At 38.4% G+C, this 18,651-nt stretch overlaps 1 protein-coding gene across 3 annotated transcripts in view; it reads right to left on the bottom strand.

Annotated features, from left to right (window-relative positions):
- The window catches only part of KANSL1 (KAT8 regulatory NSL complex subunit 1), a 164,315-nt gene that overhangs the window by 131,595 nt on the left and 14,069 nt on the right, over positions 1-18,651 (bottom strand). The window contains exon 1 of one of the 3 annotated variants that reach the window (XM_032457168.1): positions 7,601-8,170. The exons of the other annotated variants lie outside the window; for them this stretch is intronic. The gene's annotated coding sequence lies outside the window, so the exon portion shown is untranslated. Of the gene's footprint in view, positions 1-7,600; positions 8,171-18,651 lie in introns of those variants that run through there. 3 annotated transcript variants of the gene reach the window in all.

The raw sequence follows: 18,651 nt of genomic DNA, 5'->3' as shown, positions 1-18,651 counted from the left end.
TAGTCTTTAGAGGAAAGTCAACAAGGAATAATCTCCAATAAACAGTTTATTAAAATGCCTACAGCATTCAAAGCCCCTTATCAGCTGTCTACAAGGATGACATGGACCAGTGAAGACAGACACACTGTGTGATCAGGGAATCCTGGGGGACATTAGGAGGCTCTCACACAAGCTGAGAGTGGGGAAAAACATCTAAGTTAAAACCTAGAGAATAAAAAGGGTTCAGCATTGCCCAGTTACTTCCTAAACTCATTCCCTGGCCCCAATACCAAATCCACGACCAAGTCCTGCCCCTCAACATTCCCTATGTGAATGAATTCTGATCCCAATCACTGATTTACCATCTACCAGATATCTTACTTAAATGTATACTAATACTAGACATGAATAACAGAAGACTACAGGAGTTCATGGTCTAACGATGGAGATGCTAAGAACTATAGCAGTGTCATCAATGGCAAAGACAAGAATATGTGGGATCTAAAAAAAAGACAAATGAACTTATTTACAAAACACAAAAAGACTCACAGACATAGAAAACAAACTTTCGGTTACCAACAGGGTAGGGAGGGGGATAAATTGGGAGTTAGAGATTTGCAGATACTAACTACTACATATAAAATAGATAAACAATAAGCTTATACTATATAGCACAGGGAACTATATTCAGTACCTTGTAGTAACTTATGGTGAGAAAGAATATGAAAACGAATATATGTATGTTCATGTAATGACTAAAGCACTGTGCTGTACACCAGAAACTGACATAACATTGTAAACTGACTATATGTCAATAAAATTTAAAAAAAAAAGAAAAAAGAATACAGAAATTAGGGGTGAAGGTAAGCCCAGATGATAAACCACTGTGTTTTGCCTGAAGGGATCAAGGAATGCTTCCAGAAAGAGATGACATTCTGACTAAATTGTGAAGTCTAAATAAATAGGGAGGGTTCAATTGGTAGAATGACAGGCACAGTCACTCATTCCATCCTTAATACCACTGCCTTAGTTCAGGACCTCTATGTATTACAGTAATCCAGGCAGTAATAATCTCCCAACTGTTCTTTCTTCCTGTCTCAGCAAGCCTTCAATCTAGTGTCCACTACCAAAATGATTACTAGGAAAGGAGGAAAAGAGGGAAGAAGGGAGGGAAAATAAATCCGATCATGTTATGCTCCTGCTTAAAATCCTTCAGTGACTCTAGGGTAAGGATGAACCCAAACTCCCATGCAGCATATAACTGCCCGCCTTTAACACTCAGCCTCATCTCTAACCTGTCTCCACTCTAACCACTTGAATCTTATAGTTCCAGGCTCCACCATGCCCTTGCACCTTTGCTTTTCATGTTCTAGCTGCAAGATTACATGTTTAAAGTACTCCCCATTCATTCCAGGTTGAGTTAAAGGTCCCTCCCTTCCTAGGGTCTTACCTGCACTCCCATGACAGATACCCTGGTTAACAGCTCATATTGAAATATAAACTCCCAATTCTGTCACTCCTCCATCCCTACTCTAGACTGTGTATTTCTTAAAAGGAGAGTTATGGTTTGTTTTATCTCTGTCCCCTACATGTAGCACTGTGCCTGGCAGGCAGTGGACCAAAACATGTTAGTTAACCTGAGTATTCTAAGTTGAATGTATTAGATAGATATCCATTATGAAGTTAATGGGGATGTCTGATTATAAAGTGGAAACAATCCAACAAGAAGCAAGAATCACCTGAATCTAGAACAGACTTTATCTATTTCAAGTTTCAGTCATTTACACTGCCAAGCACATGCAAACTTTTTAACTATACTTTTTAAACTATTATATTTGGCTATATAAGCTTTTTGAAGGCAATAGCTATCAAAATTTTAAATGTCACTACTCAGAACTTTTACTTAATAACTGTACTTCTTCTAGGAGCCTATCCAATAGAAATATTCTCATAGATACATAGATACATGCACGGTTCTTTCACTGGAGAATTTTAATGCAAAAAAAAAAAAAAAAAAACCCCTAAATTTAAAAGGCACAGTAGGATATTATGCAACTATTTTTAAAAAGAACTGTTTATGTTGATGTGAAAAATCTCTAATAGATAACTAAGTGAAAAATAAGATCTTATAACAGGTATGATCGCATGTGTTTAAAAACATACAAACAAAATTGTTTTGAAGGATAACTATATTAGCATATTTATTTATATTTATCCCACACTTCTACCCTATCACTGAATTCAAGTTTCCTACCAGTCTAACTCACAAAAGACAAAGGGAAAAGGTACTTTTCTCTCATCTTTTTCTAACAAACTCTAATAAATTGTTTCTGAACAATGCTAAAATCGGACACTTCTTGAAGGGTCCAAGCAATTCAAAAGCAAACAGTTTCTTCTTGGAGTGGCGAGGAGGAGGTCTTTGCCCAAATTCCAGGGATCTCACTGAAATCAACCTTACCCTTTTAGAATACTGAATAAATGATTTTTAAAAACTAATTTTTCCAATGCCAGGGAAATGTTAAAAGTCAATACCAAAACTCTTCTTTCATTTCCTTGGAAAGCCAAAGGGAAAAGTAGGAGGTAAGTAGTAAATGCAAAAGACGCAGTCAAAATTTTTTGAAATGAGGGCTTAAGGTCTTCAAATATCCTCAGTTCTCCAGGAAATATATGAACAGTTTAACTTATTAGACCAGTACTTCTGCAAAGCTTCTATGCTAGCAAACATCGGAAGCTAAACTAATTAGCTTTTCGTCTCTATCCCTTCACAACCTCCAGTGGAGGTGCTAATAAGCGCTCACAAAGGCCAAATAGCAAATATCAAGAGAAAGCCTGGATATCAGTTTTTAGCAATTTTTGTTTTAAACCCCTAACAACAAAATTGTGATTCATCTTTTTTATTCCCCAACACTTCTCCTCCAACTGAATTTAACCAAGTCTGACCTTAAGCTGCTCCCTTTTTAAAAAGAAATTAAAAGGTGAGGGATTCCATTAAGTTTGATGCCACTTAAGCAACTTTTTCCAAACAAGGGCAGAATCTGCTATACTTAAAATTCAGAGTGAGATCTCATTTAGGATTCCTGGTTCAAATAACAATAACCAAAGTTTTTTACATTTAGATAAAACTGCAATGAATTTACCTCCTCACTCTCAAAAGCTTAGGGAGAAAGTAAATTTTAAAAATTAGAACTTAGAATTAAGAAAATTTGGGGAAAAAAAGCAAGTTTACAGTCAACAATAAAATATATACAGCTAATTCTCAGCTAAATAACTCCCTAGTAGGCTATGGTATTCAAATGTTAAAATCTTATGGGGCTAGCTTAAAATCTTAGAAAAACAAAGCTTGCAGAAGGTAACAGCTATCAGGTGAGTTGCCAGACACCACTACTCAACGGAGAAACAAGAATTTAAAAGTTCTCTACCTTGAAAGCCTCTTGGCATAATGGTTTAAAATCTTTACATACAATCTTTAAGTTTTTCTCTCAGACTATCCAAGTTTGTTTTTCACTCATAAGTATGAATTGTGCTCTCTACTTTGGAGTCAGCTTCCTCACACCTTGCTTCAGATTTATTCTATCAAAGACAAGAAAAGCTTAACACATAAAGAAAAAAACATCTATTTCAGTTCTTTTTGGCATCTAGGCTTTTTGGTAAGTCACACTCATTGGCTTATTTTCTCCTATACTTGTGACCCTACAGCCTAAAAGACAGGCACATGGCATAATGTAGGAACACTGATGAACGCAGATAACGTAGGATAACTTAACTAATAACTAACAGTGACCCTCCGAACATACATACTGGTCTCTCCCTTGACCCACAATTCTCTCCACAATCTGCAAGTGACAACCAAGGACACCATTTATTTTCTACTTCTTAAGGCCCTCAAGTGTTGGTGTTCTCTAGCACAGTGGGATACTTGTCTTTTTAAATTCATATTATCTTTTCTAACCATTATTGTAGTTCACTGAGTTTTGATCTTACATTTTAGGGAAAAGGAAGTACTGATGAAAGAGTTGTTTTGTGTCATGAATTACTATATTCTGGCAGGAATACCTTTGCACAGCTTTTAGAATGTCCAGAGGCTAATATGCAACTTATTATGATAAAAGCTGTAATTTAAACATGTATCTTCAGAAGCAATGTCAAGACTCAAAAATTAGTCTTAATACAGATTTCCAAGAAAGAGTTAAAGTCCTATTTTAGGGAAAAGACATGTTCCAAGTACTCTTTGCACTGAAACAGTAGGAAGTCCAGGTGCCTGGGGACACTTTACTGAAACCTACAACAGTCTAACCAATCAAGGCAGAAACTTACTTGAAAAAGAGAAAGAGGGAAAAAGAAAAGGTACTTTAAAACTCTAAATAAACCACTCAATAATGAGATATGCTCCGGGGCAATCAACCGAAGACCTCCTTTCCAAACTCAAAGGAACAGAGAGATGTTGGAGGTGGGGCTAGGGGGAACACCATTAATTTTTTTTTTAAATCTCTCTCTCCAGGAAGTCATTTAATTTCTGTGTCTAATGGCCTCATCAAGAAGAAAAAAACAGCTCCTACCAAACTCCACAAAGAAGGTGACTAAATTTAAGAGGAATAAACATTACTGTTTAAACATAAGATTTTCAATGACTATTGCTTAGAAAATCCAGTATGGATTAGTATGTTTGGTTGTTTCTTTTTTTCTACAACATTTAAAAATTGCTTTTCCAGTACTGTAACAAGGTAACTAAGCTTTACTTCAGAAAGTTCCTAACTAGAACTACTCAATACTAAAATACCTTCTCAAATCAGCATCACCAATCACAATGGCCCTATGTTTACAAATTACATGAGTCAGGTTATATCAAACAGAACAAATCTATAACTTGTTATTCACTTTAAAATACAATTAAAAATCTGTGGTCAACCAATAAAATCCAGAGGATTAACAGTGGTTACAGTGTAGCATGACTAGAAATGAAAGAGTACTGGCAGTGTTTGAAGAAGAAAAAAATGAATTATCTTCCTTTCTTCTCACCCTGATAAGTTCAAAAATGAACTAAGGTTCACTCATTTTCTAGCTTCCAGAATTTTCCTCAACAGGATAATGATAAGTCACCTAACAATCAAAGTATGCTCTGCAGGTTTAACCATGGAAATAATGTGTAGGCAGGAAGAGAATCAGACAAAAATTTAACATTTCACTTTGGCAAACCACAAACGTCAAATGTTAATGTTCTGAACAAAACTTTCAGGAAAAAAGCAGGAATACTTCTAAATACTTCACTTAAATAGATTCATGTAAAAGACCAAAAACTCCACCCCATCTCATGGCTTTATCAACACTTAATCGATCACTCTTCTGTCTACAGGCATAAATCAGAAATACTTGTTTTTATATATATACTTAAATAAGGCAATCATCAAAGACCAATCATCTTTGCCTTAATACAGATGTTAAGAGTTTTGTCATGCCTGTGTTACCCTCCAAGTGGTGCACACTTGCGAATTAAAAAATTAAACCACCTCAAATCAAGACATCACTAACAAACACATCAAATATGCTAAAGGTCAAAGGAACTGCATACTTTGTTGGATAAACCTAGTGGAAACTGAAATCAGAATTCCATGACTGGGGATAGTTATCCCACATTTCCAATAGATTTTTTAAATTCCCAAGGGATGAGCATTTTTACCTTGCCTTATTTTTAGAACTACACATCACACTGCACATATCACATGACATGATGTAACTGTTAGCAAAGAAAATGGCCCAAAACCATTCAAACTATCCATAGTAAAAGGAAATGAATCAATGTATACTTGAGAATTGTTACATTTCATATTTACTTTTTAACTCACAGCAGATCTTCTTTTCAAATTGACAAGTGGCTAGTACCCTATGTAGAAACAACAGAGAAATGTACTTAGTATTTTATAAAATAGGAATTTATCCAATTACTGGGAAAACTGATACGAAGAAGCAGATAACAGAAAAACATTCTTCTAAACCTACAGGATTAATTGCAAAATTCTCGGGATGAAAAATGTAACAGAAACGTAATGAAATACCTTTAGATAGAAAACTATTACTCAAAAGTATTCACTGTTGTTAGGAGAAAAGAAAAATGTTTTAAATGACAAGCCTGTACACAATTGAAAATTTCTAAATTGGTCAGACAAGTACGTTAGAAAAGGAACCCAGTACAGCCTATAGAAGGGGGGAGGGGAAAACACACCCACTTAAGCCCTTGTAAATAGTGGTACTTTAAATGACCCAAAAAGCAAGGGAAATACTGCAAACTATTCTGAAAAATGGAAAACATACCCAATGTTCTACTTTCCATACTTCAAAGTGCTTTAGAGACGAAGTTCAGTAACAATCTGTAACTATATCATGATTATGCAAGGCAAAGATTATGTAATTTTATCGTTTATTATAAATGCTCTCCGACTCTAAAACTAAAAAAATACTAAAACGTTTTGATCTCTCCAATTGGGAGGGGGGAGGTTTCTCTGGGCTACAATTTAAAATATAAACACACACCTCAAAACAAACAAAAAAACACAATGATTGCTAGCCACGTGACAAAGGAGATGGCAACACCAGGATTGTGAATGGAAGGGAGGGAGGCGAGGCCGGAGGACTAGAGAGATTTCTCGGAACTTTGGGGACCTCGGGATTCGGGTCTCCCGACCTTCAAGGTACTAAACTCTAGCCCGACAACTTGTCCTGTTAACACTCTTAAGTAGTTTTATTAATAGGTCACGAAAAATGCTTCAGTGACCTCCAGAATAAAGAGGGAGAAAACGGAGGAGGAGTAAAGAGCAATTTAAAGTGGCGCCATCATGTCACCCCTTCTTCCCTAAGGCAATCGATAAGCAATAGTTAAGTAACGTGTTTCTCCAAAAAACCACACTGGGATCCCGACAACGGAAAACAAAAGGATTTTTAAGTAAAACATGAGGGTAGGGTTGTTTATCATATGGAAAACAATCAAACTATTTGCTGAGACTCAAAAGACCGTCAGCCGGAAAACAGGCCCCCAAACTCACTTAAAAGCAAATAAATGTCTCTTCCTCTTTAGTTAAAAAAAAAAAAAAGAAAGAAACACGTCCGCCTGAGAGAGACTAGATCTGAAAACGTAAGTGACCTCAATTTACGGGCAACAAAAATAATAAATAAATGAAACAAATAACATCTCACTAAACAATCTGAGTTATGATACACACCGTGAAACACGCAAGATGTGTGTTTCGAGCAGAGAAAGGCCTTTTGCAGTCAAGAGAAGTTCAAGGCGACAGCCAGAGTTTGTTTGGGGTCTTTTTATACGGGAATAAATCGTGTTCTTAAGGCCGCATTTTTAAATAGAACGCCAAAGGAAAAGCTGGCGAACGAGGCAGCAGCTGGTGGGGAAGGGCCCCCGCACACCCCCGCCCTTGGGGCGACTCCCAGCCCCGGACCCGCAGCGGGGAAGCCCGGAGAGGCCATTTAAAGTTCCGGGGATTTTTCCTGCCCTGCCTTGCCTTTCTAGTTACAACTAACAAAGAGAGGGAGAAATGGGAGCCACAGGGAGAGCGAGGAGAAGGAGAAAGGGCAGCGGGAGGAGGAGGAGGAGAGGAACAGCAGCAGCAGCACCTACCACGTGATGGAAGAGCGTTGCCCGGGCGGATTCAGCCCCACAAAATGGGCGCAGTTTGCAAACAGCCCCCGGCCTGGGCGCCGAGGGCCGGCGGCGGCGGGCGGGGGCGCGCGGCGGCGGCTCCGGCCCGGGCCCGCCGCTCTCCTCCCCCCCGGCGCCCGGAGCCGCCCTGACTTTCCGGGCGGGGGGGCGAGGCGGAGGGGGAGGGGAAGGCGGCGGCGGCGGCGGGGAGCGGCCGCTTTTTCTTCTCTTTCGGGCCCTTTCTCTGGCCTTCCTCGGCTCCGGCGGGGCCTGGGCACGGCCGGGGACCACAGCCCGGCCGGGAGGACGAGCGGGCGGGGGCAGAGGGTGAAGCCGCCCCCCCGCCCCACACAAACAAGCGCCGCCGTCCGCAGCCCGAGCCCGCACCCCGGCCGCCACCCCCGGACGCCTCTTCACGGCCGGGGAGCGCGCTCCGGCCGCCCCCCGAGCCGCCGCGGCGAGACGAGTCGGCTTCGCTACGGTGCTCGGTTCTCCCGCCGGCTGGGCGAGCGGTGGCGGCGGTGGCGGCGGCACTGGGAAAATGGCGGCCGAGCTTCTTTTCCCTCCCCCCCTTTAATCTGAAGCGGAGGGAGAATGGAGCGAGCGAGCGAGCGGGCGAGCGCCGGGGACACGGGGAGGAGGGACAGCAGCGCCTCCGCCGGCTGCGGCTGCGGCGGTGAAGGGCCGCTCCGCCCCGGCGCGCCGCCAGGGGGCGCCCGCCGCGCCGCCCCCGCGGGCCGCCAGGAGGCGCGGCCGCCGCCGCCGCCGCCGCCTCAGTCATGGCTCCTCGCTGCGGCCGCTGTTTCTGCACCTCCAACTGCGGAGACCGTGGCGCCGGGACCCAGCCGCTCCCAGACGTGCGGCGACGGCACGCGGCACTGCGGCAGGCGGGCACGGACCCTCACTCCTGGCGGGATGAAGCTAACCTGAGGCACTGACGCCGTCACATTCCCTCCGCGCTGGGGTTGGCGGGGCCGCGCGCAGGCTATGAGGGGCAAGGCAGGCTGGCGCGGCGGAGCAAGAGGACGTGAGCGAGGAGTAGTGAACTGTGTAGTAAACAGGCTTATGCCGCCGGTGCCACACTATTCCAGGGTGAAACGTGCGCTCAATCAGGTGGGGAGCTCCCTGACCAGTGAAGTGCTTTCTGCCGCCCTTTGTCCTAGCAGCCTGCCTCCGTACACTGCAGCACGCCTGGGCACTAGCCCCACTGCCGCGCTCCGCAGCCGCCAGGGTGGAAAAAAAAAAAAAAAAAAAGAAAGAAAAGAAAAAGGCGCACGTCCTCCTTGCGCAGGCGCGGGCCAGGGCCCGCGCCGGGCCAGCCCGGGAAGGGCCAGCCGGGAGCAAGAGGGGAAGCGATGGCCCACCAGCGCCTGGCCCGCTGGGAACTGTAGTTTTCGTTAAGAAGCACGCGTCTTGTTTTGAGTGTCATGGCTTGGCAGATCCGCCAAAGCAGGCAAGTGGCATTACACAATGAGTATTTATGCTTCCTGTCGCCACCAAAAGGAAGTTCACTGCTATGCTAAAAGTTTAACAAAGAACTCCATAGAGAAAACCAAATCTCACAAAAAAAGCAAACTTCTACTTTCCTACCAGAGTTGGTTTAAAGTGGTGGCAGTTTATCATTTCTCATGACCAGTTTGTCAGTACAGTATTTCATTTCTTTCTCAAAACAGAGGCTTAAAATCATGGAACTTTTTCTAGATTAAAAAAATTCAGCAATATAATACAAAGTGTCACATTTACGCAAATTATAATTCCACCATCCTTTGAAACTAAAGAGAAAGTTGCCAAAAGATGAATTCAGTGCTTAGAGATTTTAAAAGGGAACTCTTGGATTCATCAAAATATTACTTTAAATGACAGAAGGAAAAAAATGTTTCCAACAATTAAATCATCATATTCAGCAGAGATGGTATGCTCTACTACCAAAAAGGAAGATGAGAAATGCTCAATACTGTTTTGTGGCTTACCAGAACCAATATCCGGTCGTATGCATCACTTCTGTTAGTCAAAAAAAAACCTTACAGTTTTAGTCCTCCCACAAAGTTACACCAATTCACCAGCTCCTACAACATCTACACCTAAATTTCCGTGAGTTTCCATTTGTACTCTTAAAATCACACTCTTAGTCATAGTCATGGTTCTCAAATATTAAAAGAAAGCAGCTAAGAAAGTCACAGAGTCAAACTACACAAAGAATAAACGAATACATGTATACCTATTTGTATGCACCTCCAAAAGAGATCCTAAGTCTTGGCTTTTTAGTTTATAATCCTGGGAAGGAAAATTTAGTTCATTAAAAAATGCATACACACATATCTCTACATAAACGGTAATTGCACAAAATACAGCAAGGTGTTAAAAACACAATGCCAAGACCAATAGATGGCGAACTAGAGCCCTAATTTGAGGACTGAAATCTAGATGAGCAGAATGAAAGATACCAAATAAGGCAAAGCCCTTTGCAGTGTACACTTGAATATTATGTTCAAAGGCATCCACCACAAAATAATTAATTTTACTACTGCATCTATTCTGAAAACTCAACTGCCAGATTTAATTAGGCCCCCAAATAATCAAGTTTATTAAAATATATTTTTTCAATGATTAGGGAAAAGGTGGAAATGCTCACTTTAAAACATGCATTTGGGGTAAAAATAAATTCCAACTTGCCCTTTCTCTCATTGCTCGGCCCAAGAGTGGGGAGTTCACAGTGTTTATGGCACTTAAAATCAGTCAACTTGTTTTACATTCTTATCTCAAATCAGAAGTCTTTCTGCTCAAGCACCAAGTTTTACAAGTAAGGACATTCAAAGGTGAACCACACTTCTTTATAAAGCAGAAAGAGACACACAGACACAGAAAACAAATCTACGGTTACCAAATGGGAAAGGGAGTAGGGATAAATTAGGAGCCTGGGAATAGTAGATGCAAACCACTATATATAAAACAGATAAACACAAGGTCCCACTGTACAGCACAAGGAACTACATTCAATATCTTGTAATAACCTATAAGGAAAAAGATTATGAAAAAGTATATTTTTCTTTTTCATTTTGATTCTTTATGAATCACTATGGTGTACAACAGAAACTAACACAACATTGTAGATCAACTGATCTTCAATTTTAAAAAATAAAACATGGTGAGTCACTACAGACACAAAAATCATAGAGAAATACATTTTCTTAAAATTTTCCCCCAAAATACAGCAGATGTCAAGACTGATTAAACACACACTCGCCCCTCATTTTTCAAATCATTCCTAGAATAGTCATCGTGGTTGACTCTCCAGTATTAGTTTTAACCCATTCTGTTTGCCAGTGATTGGTTGGGAATGGGCATGGAACCTAATCCTGGCCAATGAGAATTGAGTGGAAACCTATCACTGGAAGGCCTCCAAGAGAGAATTGTGAGAAAAGCTTCTTTACTCCTAAAGATGAGATGAGGAAGAAACAGTCCCTCTTCATATAATGCTAAACATGACACTTCACACCTTTCAGCAAGCCTGAAGATGCCACCAACATGAAAGAGGACAGAACAGAGAGTTGGCAAGAACCTTGGTCCTTGGTGACAGCACTGAATGATTATATCAATCCTGACATCTCCAAGACTTCCAGACTTCCAGCTACATGAGACCAATGTAACAAACATTATTGTTTAAGCCAATTTGAGTTAGATTTCCTATTCCTGAAGTCAAAAACATACTGATTATTTTCTCACATCTTACACTATTTGCATTGTTACTTTATGATTATTTATATTGTCATAGTTTATATAACCTTATATAAAAAAGCCTTTCTTTCCTATACACAACTCTGTACTTATCCATGTCTCCATGTCTTTGTGTTCTTACTGCCTAGAAAAAGGGGACCATCATTCCTTATTCATTCCTCTCCCCTAATCCACCTCCAATTTTTCCTTCAAGGAAACAGTAATAATAAAAATAATAATAATAATAATAAAAATAATAGCAAAAACAATAATAATAAAAATAGTAACAATAATGTAGATAATTGGCACTATATTACCTTGCTCTTGATTAAATGCTCTTTGTAATTCTTCTGAGGTTTTCATATACCAGTCTTGCCTCCTGAAGCTGGCCTGAAAGCCCTTAAAGGTAGGAACTATGCTTATTCCAACTTCTGATTTATTACTCGTCTATACAGTAAACATAGTCCAAAAAGGCATTCTCTAACTTCCTCACCATATATCTTCTAACAAGCCAAAATTTCCTAAGCATAATATTCCATCACAAAGTCAGTACTTCATATGTCCCAACTATTGCAAAAGAACAAGGGATTATTTTGTTTTGTACAAAAAAAAGAAATTATAATAATTCAGGAGAAAGTCCTAAAGCCTAAGCCATTTAGTTTCAAAAGGACAGGGACCCAGTTTTTGTTATTTACCACTGCATCCCAGGAACCTAGTCCAGATATCACAGAAACGAACACATCAAGACAGTACTAAAATTATATCATGAAAGAAACATCTTTAAGCTGAAATTGGTGCATACTCTCATGTCAATATTTAACTAGCTAAATATTAAGTAGAAAGTCAGAATAAACTGAAACAAAATTAGGAAGTTTATTTAAATCAAACAATTTTGGATGGTAGAAGGAATATGGAAGGCCATCTAATTCAACATTCAGATTTTATTAGAGAGAAAATGAGGCCAAGAGAAAACAGAGGACTGCACAAAGCCAAAGCTGAAATACATGCTGGGATCAGGGTGTCAGTCTCCAATTCTCACTTTTCACACCGCAACACTTGCCTTCCAGAGTTATATCCTCCCAACAGGAACATGCTACTCACCTTGCACATAAGAAGTGCAAACACGACAAAGGTATCAAACCTGAACAATACCACCAATTCAGTTTCACAAGTATCAAGATTTGGCCAAAGGTAAGTAAGAGAAAATCCTCACACTGATTACAATGACTATAAAGCTCAGAGATCAAGATTTTTTTTTTTCATTAGATGTAGGTCTCAACTAATTCAAAATAACATATATTCTTACATACTCAGTCCAGTAGCAACAAACTTGCAATAAGATTGAACAACCTAAGGCATTTGAAAAACTTGTCAATGGCAAAGTATTGTAAGAATGCATGGCATTCCTTAGTTTCAATCTCTCCTAAAAAGAAGATAATTTTCCTTCCTCATACTAAAGATATAGCCTCTGGAATTTACACAAAGGTGTTATCTTACCATCTCACCATAGAAGTGAGACTCAATAACTCATTGAGAAGAAAACTAATCTTGGACAGCCTCGTGATTTAACAGTGTTAGTAATAAGAACAATAAAGTTACAAGTTAACACTGAAAGCACTCCTAAATCTAGAAATAATTTATTTGGGGATAATGAAGATGATAGTACTAAAATCCAACTGAATACAACTGTATCACCTAAGGAAATAAGTCAGGTTCTCCCAGGCCACTAGTGATGCTAAGATCTAACATCCAAGGTTGATGATTTTCTCCTCTGCAGTCCCAGATTTCAAAGTAGCTACAGAAGCACTGACTTCAAGTGAATGCAGTTTAAGCAGAACTTTATGTGACTATTTTAATAAATTTTCTCAAGGAGTTAAACAAACAAAAAAAACTACTGATTAAATAAGCTGATTATTTAGGTGGATTTTAATTAATTATAATGCTTTGAACTTTCATATAGAACATTTTTAAACTTTCAAATAATTAGAATTAACCAAAAAAGTTAACTGACCAAACATAACAGGAGGAGTGTTCTAATAAACTGATTTTGCAGATGAGGCAATGTCAAATGAAGTGATCTGCCTAGGACCTAAACATTGTATCAGACAGCAATGTCAGAATAGGCTCAAAATTTACCAAGCAACTGTCTGGCTTCTTTTCCAAATGATACATAAAGATAAACATGCAGAATAACTTCAAGGCAGCTATGAGCGGCCAAGTTGTAAAGGGTGGGAAAGAGACCTGAGGGGTGGGGTGTGTAGTTCAAAGAGAAAAGGAGGCAGCAAGTACACAAGGCAAAAGGCATTTAAAATTTTTTTTAAATCAGTTGTTGAGTCCAAAATTAAGATGCAGAGCAAACCTAGGGATTATGGAGACAGCACACCCTACCTGTTCCCTCCAATGGAGAGACACACCATTCATGGAAAGGAACATTACTTTTTAATCCACTGATTCCTGGATTCTTGAACTGTTCTCATGTGCAGTCTGGAGCATACAGCTATGGACTAGGGAGTAAGTGAAGCCACTCAACAAACAGGAGAGACCTTGCTAGAGTGTCAATTTACTCAAAGATTATAGTAAAATCAGATACACTTTTGTAAAATAAACACAAATATATTATGAAACAAAATGCAAAATTCCCATTTTTTCAAGATAAAGAAGTTTTCAAAGAAATGCCCTTTTTGTTACAAGTTGCTCTGGACAATCCCTAAGAGCACTTTAAAGGAAAAATTGGAGAAGCACTGCTTTAGATCATTTATAGATAAATCTGCACACCAAAAACTCCTGAACATAGTCCTTTTACACAGACGGTGAAACCTGAAAAACAACTAATGTAAAAATCATGGTGAGTACAGTATTATAAATGAGGCCATAAGCTACTGAGAGAACATGACTGGAATTCAGGAAATGCTAAAGTCCCTGTCTTATCTCTGTCACTCATTTACCAAGAAGTCATACATAATTTTCCTAACAGCAATCTTTTTTCATTTCTGAATTAGACTGACAAAAATAACAGAACACAATATTCCATATTTTCAGCCGTATTCCAAATTAATTCCCACAATCAAATAAACAAATTTATCTAACAAAACTGGTCTCAAATGAACTAGCTTCAATTGGCAGAACGGCAACAATAACAAAAAGCCTAATGAAACTGTATCTTTTGTGGTATAAAGAAAAAATCCTTCTGTGTAAGGGAGGGGGAAAACTACTAACACTTCCCTAAAATTTCTATGGTGGCCATATCAAAACGTGATCTTGCTGGTAACATTTAGGCTAGGGCATTAAATTTTTATAACATGACAATGGTAATACTTGTATTCTTGCCTTGAATGATTTTCTTTGATTTTCAAGAAAACTAGATAACCCCTTAAAGCCCTATCATTAATTCCCATTCACTCATAAACACTTGCTGAGTGTTTGTTGGATGCTAACCACTGTAGTACCTCTGAAAAAAAATACTAAGTCACCATCATAAGCTATGTGGTAGACAAGAAAAACTCCTTCTATTCACTGCTATTTTAAATGGTGAATAATTAAAAGTTAAGAAGTAGGAAGAGTGGGGAGGGTATAGCTCAAGTGGTAGAGCACATGCTTAGCATGCACAAGGTCCTGGGTTCAATCCCCAGGAACTCCTCTAAAAATAAGTAAATAAACCTAATTACCTCCCTCCCCTAGCCCCCCCCCCAAAAAAAAAAAAGAAGAAGAAGAAAAAGTAGGAAGAGAACAATTAGCAAAATTTTAGAGCTTTATGCTTCCAATTCAACTCTCTTCTGGCCTTTTTGGGAAACTTGCATAGACCACCCCAAGAATGTTAAAATTAGGTGTTATTTATGGCATAACCAGAATGAAGTAACAACTACTTCAAAATAAAACCAAGACAAGAGGTTAAGGGAACCAAGTAGGAGACAAGGATCTGAAGTGCTAGACTTGGAACCTCTACTCTAAATGTCTCAAGATAAGGAAAAGGTGGAGAAAAAGAAAATTTGTGACTTAATTCAATTGTATTTAATTTTGCATCTGCCTTTTATTCTCAAATATTTGCTATTGTGCTGGAGGGAGGCTTCTAGGTTTCTTCTGAATGCCATAAGTTCAATAACACATCACTTCTTAAACATTAGTTATAGTAACTTCATTCAGTAATTAGGCAATTAGAATTTGCTATCACTAAATGAATGTCCAAAACTAAACCAAAATTACTTCAAGATAAAGTCAGAACACATCTCAACTCATTTGATAAGACTGTTACTACCCTGATACCAAAATCAAAGACTTCATACAAAACTACAGACCAATATTACTTATGGACATAGATGTAAAAATCCTCAACAAAAGACTAGCAAATGAACCCAGCAACATATAAAAAGGATTGTACACCTTCACTTAGTGTGATTAATACTAGGGATTCAATGTTTGTTTGATATCTGAAAGTCAATTAATGTAATACATCATATTAATAAAGGATACAAAAATAAACCACATAATCATCTCGATTGATGCAGAAAAAGCATCTGACAAACTCCAACACCCTTTTATGATAAAAAAAAAAAAACCACACAGAAATTAAATGAAATTTCCTTAACCTGACAAAAGCTATCTATGAAAAACCCACAGCTAACATCATACTTAGTGGAGAAAAATCAGAAACAAAATCCCTAAAAATCAGGAACAAAACAAGGATGTCTGCTCCCACCACTTCTATTCAATATTGTACTAGACATTCCAGCCAGGGCATTAGGCAAGAAAAAGAAATTAAAAGCTTTCAGGTTACAAAGGAAGAAGTAAAACTACTTCTACTTGTACATGATATAACCTTGTATGTAGAAAATACTGAGGAATCCACAAATAAACTATAAGAGCTAATAAACATATCCATCAATGTTACAGAATACACGATCACTATGTACATGATATAACCTTGTATGTAGAAAATACTGAGGAATCCACAAATAAACTATAAGAGCTAATAAACATATCCATCAATGTTACAGAATACACGATCACTATACAAATAAATATCAATTGTATTTTGATACACTAGCAAACAATATGAAATGAAGAAAATTCAATTTATCATAGCATCAAAAAGAATAAAATACTTAGAAATAAATTTAACAAAGGAAGTATAAAACACACTCTGAAAACTATAAAAATTATCATAAGAAGTGAAAGAAGTACTAATTAAGTGAAGATATCCCATGTTCATGGATCAGAAGATTTAACATTAAGATGGCAATACTCTTTAAATTGATCTACAGATTCAGTTCAACACAATCCTGAAAAGGAAGAACAAAGTTGAAGGACTCATACTTCCTGATTTGAAAACCAGACTGAAGGTTATAGAAATCAAGACAGTATGGTACTTGCATGAGGACAGACATATAGATCAATGGAATATGGATGAAGAGTCCAGAAGTAAACCCTCACATTTACAGTCAATTGATTTTTGACAAGAGTGCCAAAACAATTCAATGGGAGGCAGATGAGGTGGAGGTGGGGACTAGATAGTCTTTTCAGCAAAGGTATTGGGACAACTGGATATTCACATGCAGTAAAATAAAGCTGGACCCCTACCTCACACTGTACACAAAAATTAACTCAAAATGGATCACAGACCTAAATGTAACAGTTAAATCCATAAAATTCCTAGAAGAAAACGAGAGTAAATCTTCATTATCTTGGGTTAGGCAATGGTTTTCAGACATGGCAGCAAAAGCATAAGTGACAAGAAAAACAGGCAGATTGAACTTCATAAAAAGTATAAAATGTTGTGCATTAAAGGACTCCATCAAGAAAGTGAAAACAACCTGAGAGAGAAACTATTTGAAAATCACATATGAAAAAGGACTTGAATCCAGAATACACAAAGAACTCTTAGAATTCAACAATAAAAAGACAATTCAGTTTTTAACATGGCAAAGAATTTGACAGAAATAGACCTTTCTCCAAAGAGACACAAATGGCTAACAAGCATATGAAAAAGATCTCGTCATTAATAGTTATCAAAAAAATTAACTCAAAACCACAGTGAGATACCACTTTACACCCACTAGCATGTAACTAAAATGACAGTTACAAGTGTTGACAAGGACAGGGAGAAACTGGAACCCTCACACACTGCTGGTGGAAATGTAAAATGGTGTAGCTGTTTTGGAAAACAGTTTGGTGGTTCCTCAAAAAGTTAAATAGTTACCATATAACCTAGCAATTCTACTCTTAGGTATATACCCAAGAGAACTGAAAAGAAGTGTCTAAACAAAAACTTGTACAAGAATGTCTACAACAGCATTATTAATAATAGCCAAAATATGTAAACAACCCAAATGTCCATCACCTGATTAACAGATAAGCAAAATGGGGTATATCCATGCAATGGACTATTATTCAGCCATAAAAGGAACGCTACAACACAGGTGAACCTTGAAAGCATGCTAAGTGAAAGAAACTAGTCACAAAAGGGCCCAAACTGTATGATTCCACTTAAATGAAATGTCCAACACAGGCAAATCATAGAGACAGAAACTAGATTAGTGGTTGCCAGGGGCCAGGAGACAAAAGGATAATACAGAGTGACTACTTATAGATGTAGGGTTTCTTTTTGGAGTGTTGAAAATGTTCTAAAATTAGTTTGTGGTGATGGATGAACAACTGTGAATACACTAAAAAAAAAAGTATGATTTAAACGGGTATATTTTATGATATGTGAAATGTATATCAGTAAAGCTGTAAAATAACAACAGGATGAAGCCAAAACAAGACTTTCATTTTGCAAAAAAAAAAAAAAAAAAAAGTTGAACTACTTATAAAAACATCAGGAGAAGAAGGCAAGCTTTAATTCTGCCATTTATTTCCCCTTGAAAGATTACCTCAGAGCACTAATATGCCTTCATGTTACTCTTGCAAATACATAAGCAAAAATTAGGTTCTCATCAAACTCGTTACTCTAAATTACTCTATGTAAAAATGAAATGAGGAGGCCACAACATGTCACGGATAAAAATCAGTCATCTACAGGAATGATACAAACTAGGACATCAGTAAGTGAGTGAAGAGTTTAAAGAGCACAAAATCCTATTACTAGAAGGGTTATCTTCAGTGAGACAGGACTGGAATGTATTATTATTTCAAAAGCTTAAACAAAATCTGCCCAAAGATTATTATAACAGATGGTTGCAAGGCTTCTGTAGAAGTGTAATTCAAAGAGAAAAAACTTGGCATTATCATCCCCAGTTCTACCCAGAGCGTAAAGAAAATGTCCTGATCCACAAATACAGGATCTGAGAGGAAGACTATGTGTTGAATAGGAAAGAATACGC

The sequence above is a fragment of the Camelus ferus genome, chromosome 16 (genome assembly GCF_009834535.1).
Source record: "Camelus ferus isolate YT-003-E chromosome 16, BCGSAC_Cfer_1.0, whole genome shotgun sequence".
In the NCBI taxonomy this organism is placed as follows: domain Eukaryota; kingdom Metazoa; phylum Chordata; class Mammalia; order Artiodactyla; family Camelidae; genus Camelus; species Camelus ferus.
The sequence above is the reverse complement of the archived record's forward strand: the minus strand, read 5'-3'. Positions and strand labels throughout refer to the sequence as shown.